The 25,537-nt window shown below is 34.4% G+C and overlaps 1 protein-coding gene and 1 pseudogene across 1 annotated transcript in view; one reads left to right on the forward strand and one right to left on the reverse strand.

Annotated features, from left to right (window-relative positions):
- LOC111055687 (lachesin) overlaps positions 1-25,537 on the forward strand; it is a gene marked incomplete in the record, with an annotated part of 137,429 nt that overhangs the window by 106,734 nt on the left and 5,158 nt on the right.
- Positions 3,143-3,289, reverse strand: LOC120355104 (annotated as a pseudogene).

The following is a 25,537-nucleotide window of genomic DNA, read 5'->3' on the forward strand; positions in this document are numbered from 1 at the left end:
ATAAACAATAAAGGCAACAAATCAATAATTGAATTATTTAAATAATAATAAGAAGATGCTTATCAGAGTAGACTGCTTGCGGAAGCCCACGACGAGCTGCAAAACGAGCGAGTGCGGCTAAGAAAGCCTTTGTAGAGAATTCAGTGACCACTTCAACATGAACAGCACGCGTAATCATACAAATAAAAAGTGCCAAATATGCCTTAAGGAAAGTGCAGGACCTGGGGCCCGCTTGATGAATGGTGATAGGACCAAGATAGTCAACTCCAGAATTGATGAAGGGAATGTCTCTGTTGACACGAACTGATGGCAGCTGTCCCATGATTTGTTCAGATCTGAACCGTGTGAAGCGAAAACAATTCAAGCATTCACGCAAAATGTCCCTAACAATGCGTCGAGTGGAGGGAATCCATAATTTTTGCCTAATTGAAGCCATTGTGGATTGAACTCCAGCATGAAGTAAGCGTTGATGGGTAGCAACAATAAGCGCTCTAGTAAATTTATGCTTAACAGGTAGTAGGATTTGATGTTTAAAGTCAATGGAAATGTTTGCATTTTGAAGACGACCGCCAACTCTGAGTAGACCATCAGAATATACAAACAGTGACAAAGGTTGAAATGGATTATTGAAATTTAACCCCTCACCTTTTCCCAAAGTGTTAAGTTCTGAAGCAAAAGAATTTTTCTGAACGACCTTGATTAGTTGCAGTTCTGCATTGGACAGTTCTTCGGTAGTCAAAACGCCAGTGTGACGATTTTGAGGATGGCGAGCGTTGTGAAAAAATCTAAGTAAGAAAGCAGCTGAGCGATTCATTTTAGTGTAATCTGAAAAATATTCAATGATCTTAGACAAAGCACACCTATTGACAACATTTGAATTGACAACTAAAGCATTGATTTGACACCTAACGAAGGAGTTGAGATTGAAACATGAGAAGAAAACGTACTTCAGTCAGAATTATAGTTAGAAAGCCAATGGGGACCATTCCACTAAAGTTTGTTGTGTACAAGTTCTCGAGGACTGCAGCCTCGCGAAATGAGATCAGCTGGATTGTCAGCAATGCGAACATGATTCCAAATGAATTTAGAAGTGCTTTCTTGAATTTCAGCAACGCGAAGTGAGACAAATGTATTTTCTTGCGATCAGGAGAATTTTTAATCCACTCACAAACAGTTAAATGAATTTCTTGAAGACGACCGCCAACTCTGAGTAGACCATCAGAATATACAAACAGTGACAAAGGTTGAAATGGATTATTGAAATTTAACCCCTCACCTTTTCCCAAAGTGTTAAGTTCTGAAGCAAAAGAATTTTTCTGAACGACCTTGATTAGTTGCAGTTCTGCATTGGACAGTTCTTGAATTTCAGCAACGCGAAGTGAGACAAATGTATTCTTGCGATCAGGAGAATTTTTAATCCACTCACAAACAGTTAAATGAATTTCTTGAAGACGACCGCCAACTCTGAGTAGACCATCAGAATATACAAACAGTGACAAAGGTTGAAATGGATTATTGAAATTTAACCCCTCACCTTTTCCCAAAGTGTTAAGTTCTGAAGCAAAAGAATTTTTCTGAACGACCTTGATTAGTTGCAGTTCTGCATTGGACAGTTCTTGAATTTCAGCAACGCGAAGTGAGACAAATGTATTCTTGCGATCAGGAGAATTTTTAATCCACTCACAAACAGTTAAATGAATTTCTTGAAGACGACCGCCAACTCTGAGTAGACCATCAGAATATACAAACAGTGACAAAGGTTGAAATGGATTATTGAAATTTAACCCCTCACCTTTTCCCAAGTGTTAAGTTCTGAAGCAAAAGAATTTTTCTGAACGACCTTGATTAGTTGCAGTTCTGCATTGGACAGTTCTTGAATTTCAGCAACGCGAAGTGAGACAAATGTATTCTTGCGATCAGGAGAATTTTTAATCCACTCACAAACAGTTAAAGAATCTGACCACAAGTAGACATTAGCTGATGACAATTTTGATGCCTTAATTACCTTGTTAATTAAACGACTCAATAAAACTGCAGCACATAATTCTAAACTTGAATTGATAGAGGTTTTATGGGGGCAACACGTGATTTTGATGAAAAAAGTCATTAACTTGAACTGAATTTTGATGGATGGATCTTACATAGATGCATGCACCATAAGCTACTTGACTGGCATCTGAGAATCCATGCAATTCAATGATTGCATCCGAATGATTAGAAATGACATTACGGGGAATGGAAATTTCTGCAATTTGGGAAAGTTCCTTTAAAATTTTTAACCACCGGTCTAGAATGGACTTGGGCAGTAAGTCATCCCAGTCATGTTTCAGCAACCACAATTGTTGGAATAATATTTTAGGCAGAATTACAATGGGCGAGATGAGTCCTAATGGATCAAAAATTGAAGCAATACATGAAAGAAATTGACGCTTAGTGAATGAAGTTTGATTGTTGATTTGAGGTGCATTTGAAACAATAGACAATGTGTCTGCAGATGAATTCCAAATCAAACCTATAGCTTTAGTTGAACTGTCATTGAGATCAGCAAGCGGCTTAGAGGTAGAGCCTTCAATGGAATCAGGAGGAATGCTTTTCCTAACCTGTAGAGAATCTGACATCCATTTTCTGAGTTGAAACCCACCTTTATTTAGGGTATTTGATAACTGTTGGATTATTTCAATTGCTTGCTGAGTTGAACTGGATCCTCCTAAAAGATCATCGACATAGAAGTCATTGGTGATTGTTTCAAAGAGCACTGAATTTGGTTCACATTCTAATTCAGCTAATTTGTTGAGTGAACAAGTTGATGCTGCTGGTTTCGTACCATATGTGACAGTATTGAGTTGAAAATGTTTTAATGGTTTGGAAGGGTCATCACGCCACACAATTCTGTGAAAGTTGCGATCTTCAGGTCTCATCAATACTTGCCTATACATTTTAGCAATGTCAGCCTTGAATACAACTTGATGAGTGTGGAAACGAAGAGCTGTATTAAAGAGCTCGGGTCGAACGGTAGGACCTACATGAAGGACATCATTGAGTGACGGACCAGTAGAAGACTTGGCTGAAGCATCAAAAATAACACGAAATTTGGTGGTGGTTGAATCAAACTTAAAAACAGGGTGATGTGGTAGATAGTAGGGTTTCTCACCTAATTTGGGCGCAGGAACCTCCTTATGCCCACATTTGGGGCATTCGCAGGGGTCAACCAAGTCGCAGTGCAATGACAAGGCCTCGCCCTGGGGGAACCGCCTTCTTGATCACGGTAACCCCCACGCCAGGTAAGTTCCTGATACTCACTCATGAAATCAATGTACTGTCTTTTGAGTTCTGGGTCCTTGGCAAGTCTTTTCTCAAGTGAAAGAAACCGATTAGTGGCTTGAAATTGTGATTGGCCTAAGGCATGAAAATTATCACAACATGGAAGTGCAACAATGAAAAGACCATCGTCTTGTGACGTGATGTATGCTTGTTATAATGATTTTCAACTACAATGCATTCAGCTGAAGGGTGAATGTGAGAAACTTCTTCAAGTTTCCAAAAATTTTCTGAGTAGAAATGTCATTAGTAGAAACGAAATTGCTGATAGCAGGAGTGGGTGAATTTTTTACAATGATGGGTTTTGACAATTGACAGGAACCAAAAATTACCCATCCCAGTTTTGTATTCTGTAAGATGGGTGATGTGGGTGAAGTTATTATTTGTCCGCTTGTCATAACGGAAGCAAATACACTAGTACCTAAGAGAATGTCAATATTTTTTAACTAATGAAACTGTGGGTCAGCAAGCTTAACATTGCTTGGGATGTTGTATTCCAAGGGATCAACAGTGACACTAGGAATGCATTATGTAATTTTATCAACAACTATGCATAATTGCTGTGATGACCAGGATTGATCAGAAGAATTCAAATTGATGGAGTGTACAAGAGAAGACTTGGCTTCACTGCCAGAGACGCCATGAATTAGGCTATTGACCGCCAAAGAAGGAAGTGCTAGCCTGGAGGCAAGTTTTTTGGTGATGAGGCAGCAGTCAGAAGCACTGTCCAGAAGTGCGGTGCATCTAACAAGATTATTTTTAACTTCAGTTACAACAATTTCAGCAGTAGGCATAACTGAAATTGATGACTTTGAAATTCAAATCAACCGACGAAATGGTGATTGAATGTGCATCAATAGTAGTATTAGAAGTTGAGTTTTCAATTTGTGAGTCCATTTTCTCATTAGAGACTTGAGTCGAAGTCGACGGCATAGACAAGTTTGAATGACCAGCTGTCTCAATATGAGGTTGTGATGAGATAGGCGATCTACAAATAGGTGAACAATCATTATTGTTTCTGAAAAAGTGTTTCGATTGAGTGGCGTTAACTACATTTTTAGCATTGGGATTATTTGATTGATTATATGCATTGTGCAACAAGGAGTGGTGCTTTCTGCCGCATTTCTTGCAAACACTAGAACAAGTATGATTATATGAATATGTCCTCAGACAATTAACACATAGTTTTTTGTTCTTAACAGCATCAATTTTTTATGTAACTGGGATTTTTGCAAATATGTTACAAGTGAAAACATTATGATTGATCTTTACAAAATAAATAACACATTGGCCGTTGATTGTTGCGCATATTATTAATATTAGATGATGGTAAAGTAGATTGTTTAGGATTAATAGCATTTGATGATGAAAAGGCATGAGTTTGCTTTTGGATTGAATGATTATGTGTCAAACTATTGCTATGATTATTAGCTGACAAAGCATCAATTACTTTACATTGAGTTTCCAAAAAATTCCATAAATCATTCATAGTAGGAATTTCATCAACAGAAACTCTTTTCTCTCATTCTCTGAGGGTATTTGAGTCAAGCTGCGATGTGATTTTGTGCATGTACAAAAGATCTTTTATTTCAATGTTTAAGTTTGAACATTCTAAGGCATTGATGTGACTTTTTATGGTATCAATGAAAGCACGCATTGATTGAGAACAGTTTTTCTTGAGTGGGGGTGGAGATTCAATGCCTGCAACATGTGTATTAGCAATCAGTCTGGGGTTGTCATACCTGTCTTTTAATAATTGTTATGCTAGCTCAAAGTTTTCTCCCCCAGGAGGGATATTTTGAATGCTTGCAAGTGCCTCACCTTTAAGGCTTTGTTTGAGTTGGCAAGCCTGGCTTGCATGGTGTGGAAGTGCAGAGTGTCGGCTCTGAAGTTTTTCAAGTTTTTCGTTGTGACTTCATCAACAATTAATAAATTTTATTATCGAATCAGAGTCTGGTATGTGAGTTTGATTGAAGTTGTTGTTCAAATCTTTATAATACTGTAAGTAGAATGTGCATTATTAATAGTAATTAGTTGCATCTCTTTCAAAAAGTTTTTCAACGACATTGGTCAACATAAAGGAAGGATTCTCAATACAAGCGTATCATTTTCATATATCAATAATAACGCTCCGTGGAATCTTTGAATTATGAAACGCCAGTGTTACCAATTGAGATAGTTTCTGGTGCTTCTAATGATAAAAGCAAAATTTGTATCAAGCTTATTCCGTGATTCTGTATGACTCGTATCAAGTAGCTTGGATGAGCAGTTCTGTTGAAATCAAACTATTAGGTGTTCAGAACTACTGTTAACACCCTTATCATTTTTGAGGAATTTTTGGCAGTTGACTGATAAGGACAGCTATTCAACTATCATTCCACCAACGATTACGCGATAAATTCATTCAAACTTAATTTTTTTTCCGTAATGCGGTTGTTTCTTCCCATCTCAAACATATTTCCATTCTCCTCTCCCGTTCTCTCTCAGGGGCTACCAGTTCATCCTGCCTTGAAAGCCCTCTAGGCGTTTCACCTCTCCTTTCTTTCCGTCTCCTATTCTTCTATGTTATATTTTAGACGGTTAATGATATACGGAGTGCAATAATGACAAGAAATAAGCGTAATATTTATATAGCACAGATGAAGAGTAATCCCAATATTCTGAAAGAGGGCCTGATTGATAGCACTGATTGAGATTGCCATCGACTTACATGCGACTCTAGACGTGATTTCGAAAAATTTCTCCAAAGAGGCCGTTGCAGATGTAATTTGCAGATGTAAAGATGCGGACTTTTTTAATGGACAAAAAGTGTTTAAAATTCTACAATATTATCATTGATATCTGTAATCGCAAACATTTAAAAGTTACAATTAGAATAAAGAGGAAAGTTGGAAGTTTGACGCTTAACATGGGACAATAGAACTGGATTTATTGATAATCACTTCAAACTGCAAATTCAATCTCACTATAGAACAAGTGACTATCACTTTTTTATTTTGAATTTCGGCTTCAATATAGTGGAGACGACAGAGCGTCATTTCAGAAAGAGATCGCTATGTACTTTCTGTGCTATCAAAAATACTAGACTGACTCTAGCAATCGAAGAAAAACTTCAGCTTAGTAAGGTAGGTACCATATTTTGAATTTCAAATCATACAACGCTACAGAATGTAGTCGGACATTGAAATGTCAAATCTTTTTTCTTCTTTAGAGCGTTGATGTAAACATGGGAGAGCGCTCTTTCGCATGGATCAGATTCTTTTGATGACGTATCACCCTATAGATACCTAACTATCGATATATCATTATAACCATGACGTTACAAGTTGAGAATACAACATGGGTCGAACATGATAAGCTAACCTGTTGAGTCACATGCTACTGAGGTTTAAATAAAAACTTCACCAATGTGCTTAAAACCTGAAAGCTAGTTAATTATCACAATAGGCTTTGAGAACCCTAGTCTGTAGGGTGGAAATTAAGTTATAGTGAGTAACTAAATAGTCCACTAATGTCTACTAATGTGAGTAACTAAATACTCTACTACTAGAGACTAAAAGAGTCTCTAAGTAGTCTACTAATAACATAAAAAATTTTAATGAAATCACTTTTTGTAAGGTTTCTGTTGATTAAAGTAGTAGTTTACGTATTGAATCAAAGACCGACCGAATCTAGCCTCACTAGCCAGAGGAAGAAAAATTACGGGAAGGTTGTCACACAGACTCAAATAGGGTGTAACGGAAGGGTAGGACACTTGGACATCATGTAGACATGATGAAAGAATCTTCTAAATTGAATATTGAAGATCAAGGTCCGGATGCAGTGCTCGTGAATAAAACGAGAATTGCAATAATAAATTTCAAACCTGGCACAGTAAACTCATTGTAAATTATTATCCTAAAGGTTTCATTCGTGAATTCCATGACACATTGAAACGAAAATTGATTGATTGATTGATTGATTGAGTACTTTATTTATGTAGATTACAATATATACTGGCTTATACACTTATATACAATAGCTTACAATACAGCAAAATTATAGATGAATTTACATAATATAGACTAGGAAAATAACTATAGAACTGTATATGATATGAAAAAGCAATTTGTAATATAATAACTATAGATAATAATCATATTGTTATGCATCTACATAAATTGGCGGAGCTTTGGACATATCAATGTCCATTCTTTGGGAAGAATAATAAAAATATCCTCTCCACTAACTCTCTACCAAAAAGTTAATTTCGTTATTTAAACTAAGGATTTATTTATTATTGGAAATATTGTAAAAGTTTTAATCAATATGAATATTGAAGAGAAAAAAAAACAGAAAATTGATAAAGTAGAATAATTATATAAGTAGATAAGATCAAATAATTGATTAATAAAATGAAGTAGGCTGAAAGTAGAACAGGGTTATCAAATTTCAGTAATATACAGCAGTATGCAGTGGATAATTGAAATAACATGAGTTATATATATATATATAATATATATATATATATATATATATATACAATTCGTTCTATAACATGGTTTAAAGGTTATATTGGTGGAATGGGTGAGGGATGGTTGTCATGTGATCGTTCTAGGGTTGGACAGTTTCAGTCATTTGCTCCAAAATATGTTTTTTTAAAGTCAGGTTGAAGCTCGCTCGGCTCTCGATAGACCTGATAGAAACAGGAAGTGTATTCCATGCACGACAGGCACTGACTAAGAAGGATTTTGTGAAAATAGTAGTTCGATGATTGGGTATCCTTAAAGTACTTTCTCCGGTTCTAGTATGTGAAGCATCTATCCTCCTACCTTCAGAGACAAATTTGAAATCATCTTTAAAATAGTTCGGATTACCGTATTTCAAGATATCTCTAACAAGCTTGACTATTCGAAAAAGCCTCTGATCGGGAAGCTTCAATGTTGAACTAGCAATGTGGGCTGGGGTGATATGATCATGGCGTTGGAGAGAGTAGACGAAACGTAGACAATAATTTTGGCAACGCTGTAGTTTATCATTCAGAGTGACTTGCATATCGTTAAGAACAGAATTACAATACATTAAATGTGGGAAGATGAGAGATTGAACCAATAATAATTTAATGTTTCTAGGGAGGATATCGTGCATTTTCTTCAATGCATGCATGGCTGAGAATACCTTTTTACAAGTTTTGTTCACTTGTTCTGACCAGTCAAGAGTATTATTCATAATAATGCCTAAATTTTTAACTGAGCTACAGTAAGGAATGTCATTACCGTCTACACTAATTTTGTGAATCGATTCAAGGTCAATATTGTTTATAAGACGAGAATATCCATTATAATGGGTTGTGTTTTGATGGGATTAAGCTTAAGGCCATTTTTCTTTGTCCATTCCACTATCGAATTGATATCCTGATTCATTATTCCAACTGTTTCATTAATTTTTGTTATGGGACAGCTTAAATAGATTTGAAGGTCGTCTGCATAAGTATGGAAACTGGAGAATTTGATAATGGAAGAAAGGTCATTAGCATACAAAGTGAAGAGGAGAGGGCCTAAAATTGAACCTTGTGGTACTCCATGCATAACGTTTTTCCAAGTTGACTTTTTGTCACCGACAGATACACATTGTTTCCTACCTAATAGATAGGATTTAAACCAAACTAACGAGTTGCGACTGAAACCAAGAATAGCCAACTTATTCAGAAGGACTGTATGATCAACAGTATCGAATGCTTTAGAAAAATCAAATAGGGTGAGGATGGTGCATTTTCTTTGGTCCATAGCTAACCTTATATCATCAGTGACACGAAGCAGAGCTGTCTCAGTTGAATGGAATTTTCTAAAGCCTGATTGAAAGTTATGAAGCTTACTATTGTTGTCTAGAAATTTTACAACTTGAGCATGAATGAGTCTTTCTAGCACTTTGGACAATGCAGGTAGAATACTGATTGGTCTAAAATCCTCAACTTTATTGGGTGATGGAACTTTATTTAGAGGGCGAACCAGAGCAAACTTCCAGTTTTCAGGGAAAATGCCTTCTTTTTCCCTGTTTAAAATTGGGAGATTGTAAGGGACTAAAACTTCAAACATCAATGAAGCACTTTCTAAGTGTCAAACTTCCAACTTCCTCTTCATTCTAATTATAATTTTATAAAGGGGGGGGAGAAGTAATTATTAGGTAGAATGTGTTGTAAATAAAACTGGAATAATATTTTTATGGGAAACTTACATGAAAGTACGTGCATAGGACATTGTTTTATTTATTTATAAAAATGCAGGTATGGGAACAACAGGCATTGTTAAATTTCGCTTACACTTATCATTATAACCTCAAAGCTATGTCGTCTGCTTGTCACCCAGCTGTTTGTCGTTGTACTCGTTCATGCCTTCTTATGTCGTCTGCTTGTCACTCAGCTGTTCGTTGTTGCGCTCGTCCATGCCTTCTTAATCGTCGTCTGCTTAGGGTTACCACCCAGTGCTGTGTTTATTTCTTCTTCCTGTTCTTATTTTTTGCTTCTTCTTCTTCTCTTTCATGTAGCAGCCTTATGCAATAATCATAATTATTGCATCAGCCAATTGTGATTGGTTTATATTCATTGCTTCTTAGAGGGGTACCGATTTTTCATACTTTCTAGTTGTGTTTGTGCTTTGTGTCTTCACTTGCAGTCTTGCAGTGGAACGTTTCTCATAAATCAACTTCATCGTTATAACCTATCAAGTGTTATATTTTCAATTTTTTCAAATCAAACTCAAATTCAATTTTCTTCGTCATTCATTATCTTATTCAGGGAATAAGTATTCAACAAATACATTCAATCAAATATTTTCGTGCAATTGTAGATTTGCATCTCAACATCTTTGTATCGTTTTCATCAAGTTAGGCCTGGCCTACTCATCAAATGTTACATTTCTCATCAACCATCAAATCCTGCTCTTGAGTTGAGTATTATTTTAATTCAATGTAATCATGAACTTGTAAACTGGAATATTATTATTTGTTCGACTTTTAGTCCGAAATTTAGAAGTGTATTCTCCTCAACACATTTTAGTTTATGACAGCTAATTCTGATTTAAATTTTTCCAATTGACATAACACCAAAAAATGATATTCTTCACAATATTTATGTCTTCTGTAAAACTGTAATCAATTTATGTTACAAAAGTCTGTATATTATGTGTTGTGTTTCACTCCAATAATTATTGAAAGCAATTTTAGTTTAAATTTTGTTTGTCATTCAGTTTCTTTCATTTGCTAGATTTTATTAGCTGTTTGGATTGAACTTTTTCTTAATTATTAGGCTTAATTATAATCTTTTGTGCCAAATATTATTTTCAAATGGATTTTGACCACCTGTTCCTACTGACAATTCAAATGTATATTACTATTTATTTTGTATTTTTTTGTACACTACAAAATATCTCTTAAGATGATTATTAAACATTAATTTCACTATTACTGTACTACTCAATCTTTTCAAGTTTACAATATATCAATGTTAAATTTTCATCAATTTTCTCTTCATTTTAGATGTTGATCCTTTTTCCTCATTGGTGTCATAAATCTGTTGGAAAGATTTATTTCACCTGGTCCTCCACTTCCCTCTCTACCGGATAGGTGATTGATGTTTGGTTCATATCATTCATTTAAAATTCAGATTTTATTCCCGCACCTATGGATAATCAAATGCTAGAACCGACATCATTCATTTTTGGTCCTCTGGGCCAGATCTTCTTAAACCAATCTTTTACTTGAATCCTTTGTATCCCTTATTGCTTAAAATCAATCAAAATAAAATTTTGTGTTGTATTTGTATACACACCAAGCTGCTGTCATTGTCTGTCATTATGCTACACTTATGTGGTCTGGAACTATTTTGTCTGTTGCAAGTTCCTGTCTCATCTGTATTGCTGTTCAATCACTCACAACTGTATCATCAACTCAAGAGGCTGCATAGCAGAATCCACATACCTGGTGCAGAATCAGACTTCACCGCTTGCTTTATCAGTGGTTTCTTCTTTGGCAAAATTCTCACTGTAGTAGTCTGCATACTCACACTGTCACACAAGAACATTGTTAAGTGTATCTGCTATCAGCTGGTTTGTGAAGAGGTGTTCAATTTCAAGGTATAGTTCCAACCATTTTTTTCATCATGCCTCCTAAATGTGATTGCAGCCCTCTCAATGTGAGAATGGCCATTGTAAAACAAATCAATTGATTTCATGACAAATATCTAGATTTCAACATAATTGATGATATGACTCATCAAGAAATTCTTACTGTCGAACAACAACTCTCTAAATTAGAAGAGAGTTATAATGAAGTCAGTCTTCAATTGACATTTGATGATATCAGTGATGATCATCATTTTACAATAGTGAGTAAACTAATAAAATTTACTGCTAATCTTAACAAAAATTTGAAATCCTATGAATCATAACAAGAAAGGTCAGCATGTGACCCACCTGTGCTAAATCAAGGTGTCTACAGTTATGGTTTATCTGCGATTCCTGCTCAAGCAGTCAATGATATAGAGCAAGGCTCACCTATCCAGCAATCTGAACCTATTCCCAACCCAGTCCATAACATCGGTAATTTTGCTCATTCTCAACATTATCCATACCCTACACCTTTCTATCAGAGATTTCAGCTATCCCAAGTTCCATTGCCAACATTTTCAGGGTCTTTTAATTCTTGGCTTGAATTTCGTGCTACATTCTCAACATTATTGTTGAAAATCCATCATTATCGCCAACTATTAAATTTTATAAATAAATGAATGTTTTATTGTAGTAGCAAGTGAGAACATCAAAATGCATTACAATGTCAAATGGTAACAACAAAAGCAAACACATAACAGATAAATAGAACAATTAGGTACTATACCATAACTCACAATAAATTGTACATAGATAAATCACATTATAACTAATTCTATGCCCAGAATTCTCTGATCTCAATGTAATAATCATCTAATAAGGCTATTAATACACTTCAAGATTTATTTGGAAAAATTCATTGATTGTATAAATACAATTCTTTGACAAAATTATCTTTAATTTATTTTTAAATTTTGTAATATCCAGGTTTCTGATGAGAGGAGGTAGAAAATTGAATAATTTTATCGCTATATAGATAAAAGTTTTTTGAGTCCTGGTGTAATTGAACCTGATCAGACCCAAAGTATTCCTATTTCTTGTTCTATATGAGTGATGTGAACCCAACTCATCACATAAATTAATATTTTCTTTTAAGTACATTAGGCACTGGAAAATGAATAGTGCAGGTACCGTCATCACACCAAGATGAACAAACCCCTCTTTACAATGAGCTCGGGAAGGGAGACCACAAATCAGTCTGATACATGTTTTTTGCATTCTCAGTAGCCTTACACTAGAGGACTTATGACTCCAGAGTAAGGTCCCTTGACTCAAATGACTTTGGATGAATGCAAAATAGACAATTTTCAGTACCTTAGAACTTACACACAGTCTCAACCTGTGTATCAGGAATATGTTTTTACTTATTTTTGATTCAATTTTAATAATGTTTCTCTCCCAATCCAGATTCTCATGAATCGTGAATTCTAGAAAATTAACAGAATTATTTACAGTTCCTGTAGTATTTCTTCTCATATAATCCAATTCTAAATCTTGTATCTTTCCTTCATTAATGTATAAAATATTAGCAGTACACCAATCCTGAGTAGTTTCAGAAATAGTTTTTAATTCGTTTTTCAGTACTTCATATGAATTTGACTTAAGACAGATATTAATCCATAGAACTTTAACTTTTCCAATAGAAGAGTATGAGAGACAGTATAAAATGCTTTTAATAAATCATATAGTCTTACATTGACGCAAGCTCTATTATCTAGACCAAGAATACAATTACTGATGAAAGAAACAGCTGTTCTAACAGTGCCTAGTTCAGACCTATAACCGAATTGAGATTAATGTCATCAGCAAAGAGAAAACTCTGTACTGATGGATTTGATAAAACATTGGGCAAGTCATTCATATAAATGATAATCAGGATTGGACCAAGAATTGATCCCTGAGGAACACCATGATTCACAGGTAAATACCCTGACTCTTTCCTATCACAAGAAACCTTCTGAAATCGACCACATAAATATGACTGCATTAGTGAAGAGTATGAGAGACAGTATCGAATGCTTTTAATAAATCATATAGTCTTACATTGAAGCAAGCTCTATTATCTAGACCAAGAATACAATTACTGATGAAAGAAACAGCTGTTCTAACAGTGCCTAGTCCAGACCCATATCCGAGTCATCAAATAAATTATTTTTCTCAAAATATTTCACAATTTGTTCATTGACGATGATCTCCAGCAATTTGGACAAAATTGATATGATAGAGATTGGTCTGTAGTTTTCAAAAACTGATTTATCACCTTTCTTGTATATAGGTAAGACTTTAACCAACTTCAAATCATCAGGAAAAACTGAGTTAATAATACAACAATTTATCAAATGAGTAATACTACCTTCAAACTATCTATTCCATACTTTAATACAAAAGAGCTTAATCCATAGACATCCGCACATCTACTGCTACTCATTCTTATAATAGCTTCTTCAACATCATCTATTTCTACAAGATGGAAGTTGAAGGTAGTGGAAGGTTTAGGAAGTTATGTAGATAGTACATTGAATTGTTATTACATGGAAGAGCTGGAACTTTTTTGAGAATCTCATCGGCCTTTTTAACAAAAAAGCCGTTGAATCGTTCAACATCAAGTATACCATACTTTTTCTCATTTCCATCAATAAGATTACTCTCTCTCTCTCTCTCTCTTAACAATACTCCATAGAACCTTGGACTTATTACTGGAATTATTTATTAAATTATTCGTTTAAAAATGATAAACGATAATTTAATAAATAATTCCAGTAATAAGTCCAAGGTTCTATGGAGTATTGTTAAGAGAGAGAGAGAGAGTAATCTTATTGATGGAAATGAGAAAAAGTATGGTATACTTGATGTTGAACGATTCAACGGCTTTTTTGTTAAAAAGGCCGATGAGATTCTCAAAAAAGTTCCAGCTCTTCCATGTAATAACAATTCAATGTACTATCTACATAACTTCCTAAACCTTCCACTACCTTCAACTTCCATCTTGTAGAAATAGATGATGTTGAAGAAGCTATTATAAGAATGAGTAGCAGTAGATGTGCGGATGTCTATGGATTAAGCTCTTTTGTATTAAAGTATGGAATAGATAGTTTGAAGGTAGTATTACTCATTTGATAAATTGTTGTATTATTAACTCAGTTTTTCCTGATGATTTGAAGTTGGTTAAAGTCTTACCTATATACAAGAAAGGTGATAAATCAGTTTTTGAAAACTACAGACCAATCTCTATCATATCAATTTTGTCCAAATTGCTGGAGATCATCGTCAATGAACAAATTGTGAAATATTTTGAGAAAAATAATTTATTTGATGACTCGGATATAGGTCTGGACTAGGCACTGTTAGAACAGCTGTTTCTTTCATCAGTAATTGTATTCTTGGTCTAGATAATAGAGCTTGCTTCAATGTAAGACTATATGATTTATTAAAAGCATTCGATACTGTCTCTCATACTCTTCACTAATGCAGTCATATTTATGTGGTCGATTTCAGAAGGTTTCTTGTGATAGGAAAGAGTCAGGGTATTTACCTGTGAATCATGGTGTTCCTCAGGGATCAATTCTTGGTCCAATCCTGATTATCATTTATATGAATGACTTGCCCAATGTTTTATCAAATCCATCAGTACAGAGTTTTCTCTTTGCTGATGACATTAATCTCAATTCGGTTATAGGTCTGAACTAGGCACTGTTAGAACAGCTGTTTCTTTCATCAGTAATTGTATTCTTGGTCTAGATAATAGAGCTTGCGTCAATGTAAGACTATATGATTTATTAAAAGCATTTTATACTGTCTCTCATACTCTTCTATTGGAAAAGTTAAAGTTCTATGGATTAATATCTGTCTTAAGTCAAATTCATATGAAGTACTGAAAAACGAATTAAAAACTATTTCTGAAACTACTCAGGATTGGTGTACTGCTAATATTTTATACATTAATGAAGGAAAGATACAAGATTTAGAATTGGATTATATGAGAAGAAATACTACAGGAACTGTAAATAATTCTGTTAATTTTCTAGAATTCACGATTCATGAGAATCTGGATTGGGAGAGAAACATTATTAAAATTGAATCAAAAATAAGTAAAAACATATTCCTGATACACAGGTTGAGACTGTGTGTAAGTTCTAAGGTACTGAAAATTGTCTATTTTGCATTCATCCAAAGTCATTTGAGTCAAGGGACCTTACTCTGGAGTCATAAGTCCTCTAGTGTAAGGCTACTGAGAATGCAAAAAACATGTATCAGACTGATTTGTGGTCTCCCTTCCCGAGCTCATTGTAAAGAGGGGTTTGTTCATCTTGGTGTGATGACGGTACCTGCACTATTCATTTTCCAGTGCCTAATGTACTTAAAAGAAAATATTAATTTATGTGATGAGTTGGGTTCACATCACTCATATAGAACAAGAAATAGGAATACTTTGGGTCTGATCAGGTTCAATTACACCAGGACTCAAAAAACTTTTATCTATATAGCGATAAAATTATTCAATTTTCTACCTCCTCTCATCAGAAACCTGGATATTACAAAATTTAAAAATAAATTAAAGATAATTTTGTCAAAGAATTGTATTTATACAATCAATGAATTTTTCCAAATAAATCTTGAAGTGTATTAATAGCCTTATTAGATGATTATTACATTGAGATCAGAGAATTCTGGGCATAGAATTAGTTATAATGTGATTTATCTATGTACAATTTATTGTGAGTTATGGTATAGTACCTAATTGTTCTATTTATCTGTTATGTGTTTGCTTTTGTTGTTACCATTTGACATTGTAATGCATTTTGATGTTCTCACTTGCTACTACAATAAAACATTCATTTATTTATAAAATTTAATAGTTGGCGATAATGATGGATTTTCAACAATAATGTTTGAGAATGTAGCACGAAATTCAAGCCAAGAATTAAAAGACCCTGAAAATGTTGGCAATGGAACTTGGGATAGCTGAAATCTCTGATAGAAAGGTGTAGGGTATGGATAATGTTGAGAATGAGCAAAATTACCGATGTTATGGACTGGGTTGGGAATAGGTTCAGATTGCTGGATAGGTGAGCCTTGCTCTATATCATTGACTGCTTGAGCAGGAATCGCAGATAAACCATAACTGTAGACACCTTGATTTAGCACAGGTGGGTCACATGCTGACCTTTCTTGTTATGATTCATAGGATTTCAAATTTTTGTTAAGATTAGCAGTAAATTTTATTAGTTTACTCACTATTGTAAAATGATGATCATCACTGATATCATCAAATGTCAATTGAAGACTGACTTCATTATAACTCTCTTCTAATTTAGAGAGTTGTTGTTCGACAGTAAGAATTTCTTGATGAGTCATATCATCAATTATGTTGAAATCTAGATATTTGTCATGAAATCAATTGATTTGTTTTACAATGGCCATTCTCACATTGAGAGGGCTGCAATCACATTTAGGAGGCATGATGAAAAAAATGGTTGGAACTATACCTTGAAATTGAACACCTCTTCACAAACCAGCTGATAGCAGATACACTTAACAATGTTCTTGTGTGACAGTGTGAGTATGCAGACTACTACAGTGAGAATTTTGCCAAAGAAGAAACCACTGATAAAGCAAGCGGTGAAGTCTGATTCTGCACCAGGTATGTGGATTCTGCTATGCAGCCTCTTGAGTTGATGATACAGTTGTGAGTGATTGAACAGCAATACAGATGAGACAGGAACTTGCAACAGACAAAATAGTTCCAGACCACATAAGTGTAGCATAATGACAGACAATGACAGCAGCTTGGTGTGTATACAAATACAACACAAAATTTTATTTTGATTGATTTTAAGCAATAAGGGATACAAAGGATTCAAGTAAAAGATTGGTTTAAGAAGATCTGGCCCAGAGGACCAAAAATGAATGATGTCGGTTCTAGCATTTGATTATCCATAGGTGCGGGAATAAAATCTGAATTTTAAATGAATGATATGAACCAAACATCAATCACCTATCCGGTAGAGAGGGAAGTGGAGGACCAGGTGAAATAAATCTTTCCAACAGATTTATGACACCAATGAGGAAAAAGGATCAACATCTAAAATGAAGAGAAAATTGATGAAAATTTAACATTGATATATTGTAAACTTGAAAAGATTGAGTAGTACAGTAATAGTGAAATTAATGTTTAATAATCATCTTAAGAGATATTTTGTAGTGTACAAAAAAATACAAAATAAATAGTAATATACATTTGAATTGTCAGTAGGAACAGGTGGTCAAAATCCATTTGAAAATAATATTGGCACAAAAGATTATAATTAAGCCTAATAATTAAGAAAAAGTTCAATCCAAACAGCTAATAAAATCTAGCAAATGAAAGAAACTGAATGACAAACAAAATTTAAACTAAAATTGCTTTCAATAATTATTGGAGTGAAACACAACACATAATATACAGACTTTTGTAACATAAATTGATTACAGTTTTACAGAAGACATAAATATTGTGAAGAATATCATTTTTTGGTGTTATGTCAATTGGAAAAATTTAAATCAGAATTAGCTGTCATAAACTAAAATGTGTTGAGGAGAATACACTTCTAAATTTCGGACTAAAAGTCGAACAAATAATAATATTCCAGTTTACAAGTTCATGATTACATTGAATTAAAATAATACTCAACTCAAGAGCAGGATTTGATGGTTGATGAGAAATGTAACATTTGATGAGTAGGCCAGGCCTAACTTGATGAAAACGATACAAAGATGTTGAGATGCAAATCTACAATTGCACGAAAATAATTTGATTGAATGTATTTGTTGAATACTTATTCCCTGAATAAGATAATGAATGACGAAGAAAATTGAATTTGAGTTTGATTTGAAAAAATTGAAAATATAACACTTGATAGGTTATAACGATGAAGTTGATTTATGAGAAACGTTCCACTGCAAGACTGCAAGTGAAGACACAAAGCACAAACACAACTAGAAAGTATGAAAAATCGGTACCCCTCTAAGAAGCAATGAATATAAACCAATCACAATTGGCTGATGCAATAATTATGATTATTGCATAAGGCTGCTACATGAAAGAGAAGAAGAAGAAGCAAAAAATAAGAACAGGAAGAAGAAATAAACACAGCACTGGGTGGTAACCCTAAGCAGACGACGATTAAGAAGGCATGGACGAGCGCAACAACGAACAGCTGAGTGACAAGCAGACGACATAAGAAGGCATGAACGAGTACAACGACAAACAGCTGGGTGACAAGCAGACGACATAGCTTTGAGGTTATAATGATAAGTGTAAGCGAAATTTAACAATGCCTGTTGTTCCCATACCTGCATTTTTATAAATAAATAAAACAATGTCCTATGCACGTACTTTCATGTAAGTTTCCCATAAAAATATTATTCCAGTTTTATTTACAACACATTCTACCTAATAATTACTTCTCCCCCCCCTTTATAAAATTATAATTAGAATGAAGAGGAAGTTGGAAGTTTGACACTTAGAAAGTGCTTCATTGATGTTTGAAGTTTTAGTCCCTTACAATCTCCCAATTTTCGTTTCAATGTGTCATGGAATTCACGAATGAAACCTTTAGGATAATAATTTACAATGAGTTTACTGTGCCAGGTTTGAAATTTATTATTGCAATTCTCGTTTTATTCACGAGCACTGCATCCGGACCTTGATCTTCAATATTCAATTTAGAAGATTCTTTCATCATGTCTACATGATGTCCAAGTGTCCTACCCTTCCGTTACACCCTATTTGAGTCTGTGTGACAACCTTCCCGTAATTTTTCTTCCTCTGGCTAGTGAGGCTAGATTCGGTCGGTCTTTGATTCAATACGTAAACTACTACTTTAATCAACAGAAACCTTACAAAAAGTGATTTCATTAAAATTTTTTATGTTATTAGTAGACTACTTAGAGACTCTTTTAGTCTCTAGTAGTAGAGTATTTAGTTACTCACATTAGTAGACATTAGTGGACTATTTAGTTACTCACTATAACTTAATTTCCACCCTACAGACTAGGGTTCTCAAAGCCTATTGTGATAATTAACTAGCTTTCAGGTTTTAAGCACATTGGTGAAGTTTTTATTTAAACCTCAGTAGCATGTGACTCAACAGGTTAGCTTATCATGTTCGACCCATGTTGTATTCTCAACTTGTAACGTCATGGTTATAATGATATATCGATAGTTAGGTATCTATAGGGTGATACGTCATCAAAAGAATCTGATCCATGCGAAAGAGCGCTCTCCCATGTTTACATCAACGCTCTAAAGAAGAAAAAAGATTTGACATTTCAATGTCCGACTACATTCTGTAGCGTTGTATGATTTGAAATTCAAAATATGGTACCTACCTTACTAAGCTGAAGTTTTTCTTCGATTGCTAGAGTCAGTCTAGTATTTTTGATAGCACAGAAAGTACATAGCGATCTCTTTCTGAAATGACGCTCTGTCGTCTCCACTATATTGAAGCCGAAATTCAAAATAAAAAAGTGATAGTCACTTGTTCTATAGTGAGATTGAATTTGCAGTTTGAAGTGATTATCAATATATCCAGTTCTATTGTCCCATGTTAAGCGTCAAACTTCCAACTTTCCTCTTTATTCTAATTGTAACTTTTAAATGTTTGCGATTACAGATATCAATGATAATATTGTAGAATTTTAAACACTTTTTGTCCATTAAAAAAGTCCGCATGAAATTCTCAATTCAGGGTCCATTTTATCCACTATATTTTCAATGTTACCTGAAATTCTAGTTCGTTCCACATTATGATTTTTTCGCTCTTTCCTTCGTCCTTTTTCAGCATATAAGAAATAACATTGAAAGTGCCTAAGAATAAGAATCTTTAATGGCCATTAAACAAACATAGATGTAATAGGCTTCGTCAATTAACATAATCTAATACATAGTCTAATACATCGATATATAGTCAAACATATATCACATAAAACATGAAAAGAAATTATAATATAGGTATTCAATCTACATTAAGGGTACTAGTATCACAGTCCATGAACTCTTTAATATTATAAAATGGATTTTTTCTAAGCCAATTATTAATTACTGTCTTAAAGCGTTTAACATTCAAATTTCTTATTCAAAGAGGAAGCTTATTGAATAATACATATCTTTGATACATATGGCTTTTATGTGTCTTGGACAGTCTTACGTAAGGAGTTTGAAGATCAGTGTTTATTCTGGTATTATATTCATGATTATCACTGTTTCGAGAAAAACTGTTTATTTTGTTCTTATCCTGTAGCAAATTGTAATAAATATACAATGAAGGTACTGTCATTATTCCAAATTTTATGAAACTCTCTTTACAGGAATCTCTTTGCTGTAGGTCAGCAATGATTCTAATAACTTTTTTTTTGTTGAATAAGAACCTTTTTTGAATTGCTGCTGTTTCTCCAAAGCATAACCCCATAGCTAATCAGAGAGTGGAACAGGCCAAAATAAGTTGTTATCAATGTTTGTGTACTCACACAATATTTAAGCTTTCTTATAAGAAATATAACTCTGGAAACTTTTCTACATACAAATTCAACTTGTTCCTTCCAGGTTAACTTAGTATCTATATACAATCCCAATAGCTTCACTGCTTTATTCTCACAAATATTATTAACTAGTGAAAAATATATATATATTCAGTTTTATCATTGTTAATTGCTAAATTTATTTGATTTAAACCAGGCTGTGGATAACTGTATACTTTCCAATAACATTGACACAATATCTTCCCACTTTTTTTGGAAGCACATTAGAGTTGTGTCATCTGCATATAAAATGGGAAGACAGTTAGGAATAACACTACAATGAAAATCGTCCATGAATATCAAGAAGAGAAATGGTCCTAATATTGATCCCTGTGGTACTCGTGCCACTACGTTTAGAGCTTCTAACTTCTTATTGTTGACTACTACGATTTGTTTCCTATTTTCTAAGTACGACATGATTACTTTCAGCTCGCTACTTAATACACCGTAATAGCGCAATTTTTTCTCCAGTATAGTGTGTGAAATGCAGTCAAATGCTTTCTGTAAATCTATTAGGCAAACACCTGTTATGAACTTTTTTTCGAAAGCTTCCAGTATCTTATTTACAATGGTCTCGATTGCAGTTATGGTGGAATGTTTAGGTCTATGTCCATATTGATGTGAGTAGAGTAAGTTATTGGAGTTGAAGTAATCATATAACTGTACAAACATGCAGGCTTCGATAATTTTACCAATGATAGGTACTAATGCTATTGGTCGATAGCTGTTAGCCTGCGTCTTATCACCTTTTTTGTAAATAGGACTAATTTTACTAAGCTTCAAGCATTCTGGAAATTTTCCACTCATCAAAACCTGATTAATAAGAAATGTAAGTGGTATCAGTATACCCACAATAAAGCCTTTGACAATGAGATTACTCAGGTCATAAACATCGCCTGCTGTAGAGGAACTTAAGTTTTTAACAATGTCAAGGACCAACTTTGGTTCAACCTTTTTCCATTTGAAGCTGTTATGTTCAAAGTTCACAGGCATATTAAAGTTGTTTAATAAAACTGGATTATTTGCAGGAGTTCTACTGCTAGTATTAATAGTAACTGATACACTTACAAAGTATTCGTTCAAAGCATTCACAGAAATGGGTGGTTCCTGCTTCTCATGTCTCACATTTTCTGATTCAGTTTTGATTATTTTCCATGCCGCTTTACATTGGTTTTTTGCCCTAGCTATACATTCATCATTGGTCTTTATTTTAGAATTGACAATTGCTTTTCTATAATCTCTTTTGAATTGTAAATAGTTTTGTCTGTCCTCAATCTTTATCACTATTCTTCCATCTATTATATAAATTAACTAGCCAGAATCGCATATTTCCAATTTGTGGTGCGTTCCATTTGTTACAGAGTTTTTCTTAGACCTCTCAGAATAACTTATTACAGGACAACATATATTAAAATGATAAATTATAACATTCAAGAAACCTTCAAATGCCATATCAAGATTTTTACAGCCATACAGCTGCGTCCAGTCCACATTCAAAAGAATGTTATTAAGTTCGCTCAATCTTGCGTCGGATAGCAATCGTTTAGTTACCGTCTTCGTGCCAGACTTCGTCCCCCGCTTGTCCACTTGAACCTCCAGCCACACTCCTGCGTGATCTGATAACCTCCCTTCGCCCAATAATGATACTTTACAAAATTCAGATCTGATATCCGTGACAATATTATCCAAGCATGCTTGGCCTCTAGTAGGCAACTTATTCGTACAATATACATTAAACGATCTAAGAATATTCAAAAAAAATCATGACAAGCCAAACTATTAGTATTCAAGATATTCACATTGAAGTCTCCCGTCAATATGATAGATTTATAACTTTTTGTGAGAATAAAGTTTAAAATATCTAACCAAAGAAAGCATTCACATCGGAGTCAGGGGTCCTATAAACATTAATAACAATAATAGAATGCTCCACTAATTTGATAGCTGAAGCCTCACATAGAAAATCAACACAAAAATTGGTAACGTCAATAACCTCGTATACCGAGTCCTGTCTAACATATATAAATGAACCTCCGCGTGACTTTGGTGGCTCTCTACAATAGCAACTCGCAAGCTTATAATTGGATGGCACATAAAGGTTTATTTCATCTCTCACACACCAATGTTCACAGATGCAAAGAACGTCGACTGGTCTGTCAACAAGCTCAGTCTCAATCAAACCTATTTTGTTTCTAATTGATTGAATATTTATAAGTAGAAACATCAACTTTGATCCACCTAATGTACGTTTACTGCTCCTATTCCTATAAACTGGGACGTTATGTGAATCATTAGCATTAGGAAGCCCACTATCTGTAGTTGTAATGTCAACATCAATAAACAAATCTGTACTCTCAGTTATGCAATTCGAATTAGAAGCGAGTCTATCTACTGTTCTAAAAAAGAAGCATGTTGAAGAGGGATGGGTGGAATTGAATTCGATTTTGAAACATACTCCTCTACACATCTGACAATCCCATTACCAATGTATGCCTTGCCAAATCTATTCAAATGCATCCCATGAGTTGTGAAGAATCTTCGACCTTTGTCATTGATGTTTATGAAATGCACAAATGAATACCTCTTACAAATTTTTAAAATTTTTCTGTTAGTCTCTTTTATAGCAGTATTCACACAGGACCATTCCGCCAGGTCGTAGCGATGTGGAATCGAAAAAACACAAACATTTTTTTTATACAGTGCCGCCAAACGTCCCCGCAATGCCGCCAGAACATCTTCACCTTCATTCCTACTAAGATCTTTCGAGCCGGCCTGAACTACAACAAAGTCTTTTGCAGTGAAGTTCTCGAAATTATCAGGAAAGACATCGCGGAACTTAGCCCCCGGCTTCACGAAATAAGTGAAACTGTAGCCGCTATTTCTCCTAAACTCTCCGCAGACATTCTTCCCCTGACTATCAGCATAATGATGTATATTTATTTCACTGCACGTCTTAGAGATTTTTGAGAGCTTTTCAATTTTTGGATTAGTCAACTTGCCTCTATTATTTGGCTTTTTAATCATAGGTTGATTTTTTACTATCTTTTTATCTAATCTAATATATAGTTCATCATACAGTGTTCTCCATTTATTAGCTTGTTCCCGTTCCGAGCCTTGCTCATTTCTTAAAGTCAAGTTGTCCGCTTCCAACGCCTCAATAGATGTGGACATTGACTGCACTCTCCCTGATAGAAATTCATTCTCATCCTTGAGTGTCGTAATCATACCGTTCAAGTCTTGACTCTGACTCTGAATTTCAGATTTCAACTGCTCTACTTCCATTTTCAAATCCTGTACGTAATAAATTAGGTTATCTCTCTGCTGTAGAAGTTCTAACTCACGAATACTGTGAGTTTCATCAGTACTAATCGTTCTAATGTTCGGTGTATTCACAGCCATATCTCGCGATTTAGGAGTAGATAACATATCAAATTCTTTGCTCGCTGATTTCAATGGAGTAGCAACCTTGCTCTCAACACCCGACGCAGTATCATTATCCAAAAATGAATGATTATGAGATCCGGAATTACAAATGACCGTCTTCATCTCACGATCAGTCTTTACAGAAGCAGAACACCCGAACGTTAAACATCTCCATGAGAGCTGTCCATTCAATAGAGTACGATCCTTTCTATAACTACAACCGTCCACCTTTATCCCATCCTTACCTCTTTTCATTTGAAAAGCTTGAATTATCATGGTTATGGAAAAAATATATATTTATATATAGAAATGAATATTAGAACCGAGCGTAAATACTGTTCAATAGAAGAAGGGGCGAGTACGTAGAGACAAGGAGAAGTGAGATGGAAATGCTAGGATTGCCAAGAGAGCAGTCAAGGCATAGGCGAGGAAGCTCTTGATCTGAAGGATATTCAAGTCAATATTCACGACTCTATAATTTAATTACTATCTATATTTTACTTTGTTTCTATTATAGTATCTACCTGAATCTCTCTATAATATGATTATTGAAAAAGTTAATTCATCAGAAGATATAAATGAACTTGGATACGGAAGAAATGAGAAGAGTTTATTTGAAAATCAGGAGAGATCGCGAGCCATCTGTTGGTTCGCTCAATGTTATTGTTTAGTTAACGGTACATGCAGCAGATGACAGTTGGCTACAACAGCTGACGTGCTTCGCGCGTTATCACAAACCAGCGGCCGGCAATCACAGCTATCACTATCAGTGTAGAAATATCAGTTCGTATAAATGCTCAAGCAGGAGGAGGCATGAAATGATGAGTTGTAAACAATATTACTGTTGAGAGTCGAAAACTTTGAATACCTTTTACACCTATTGAGGTTAGTAATCACAATACTATATAGTCTTCAAACAATTTGTAAAGTTCTCACAAACGTTTTAGTATATCGATTCACTACACTAATCTCCACAAAAATAAACACACATTAAGCTTCTTAAATGCATTTGAATCGTATTAAACTTGAAAAATAGGAGAGACACGACTAAGAAAAAAATTGTTTTGATTTATCATTTAGTCAGCTGAAGAATTCAT

This window comes from Nilaparvata lugens, chromosome X (assembly GCF_014356525.2).
Source record: "Nilaparvata lugens isolate BPH chromosome X, ASM1435652v1, whole genome shotgun sequence".
In the NCBI taxonomy this organism is placed as follows: Eukaryota; Metazoa; Arthropoda; class Insecta; order Hemiptera; family Delphacidae; genus Nilaparvata; species Nilaparvata lugens.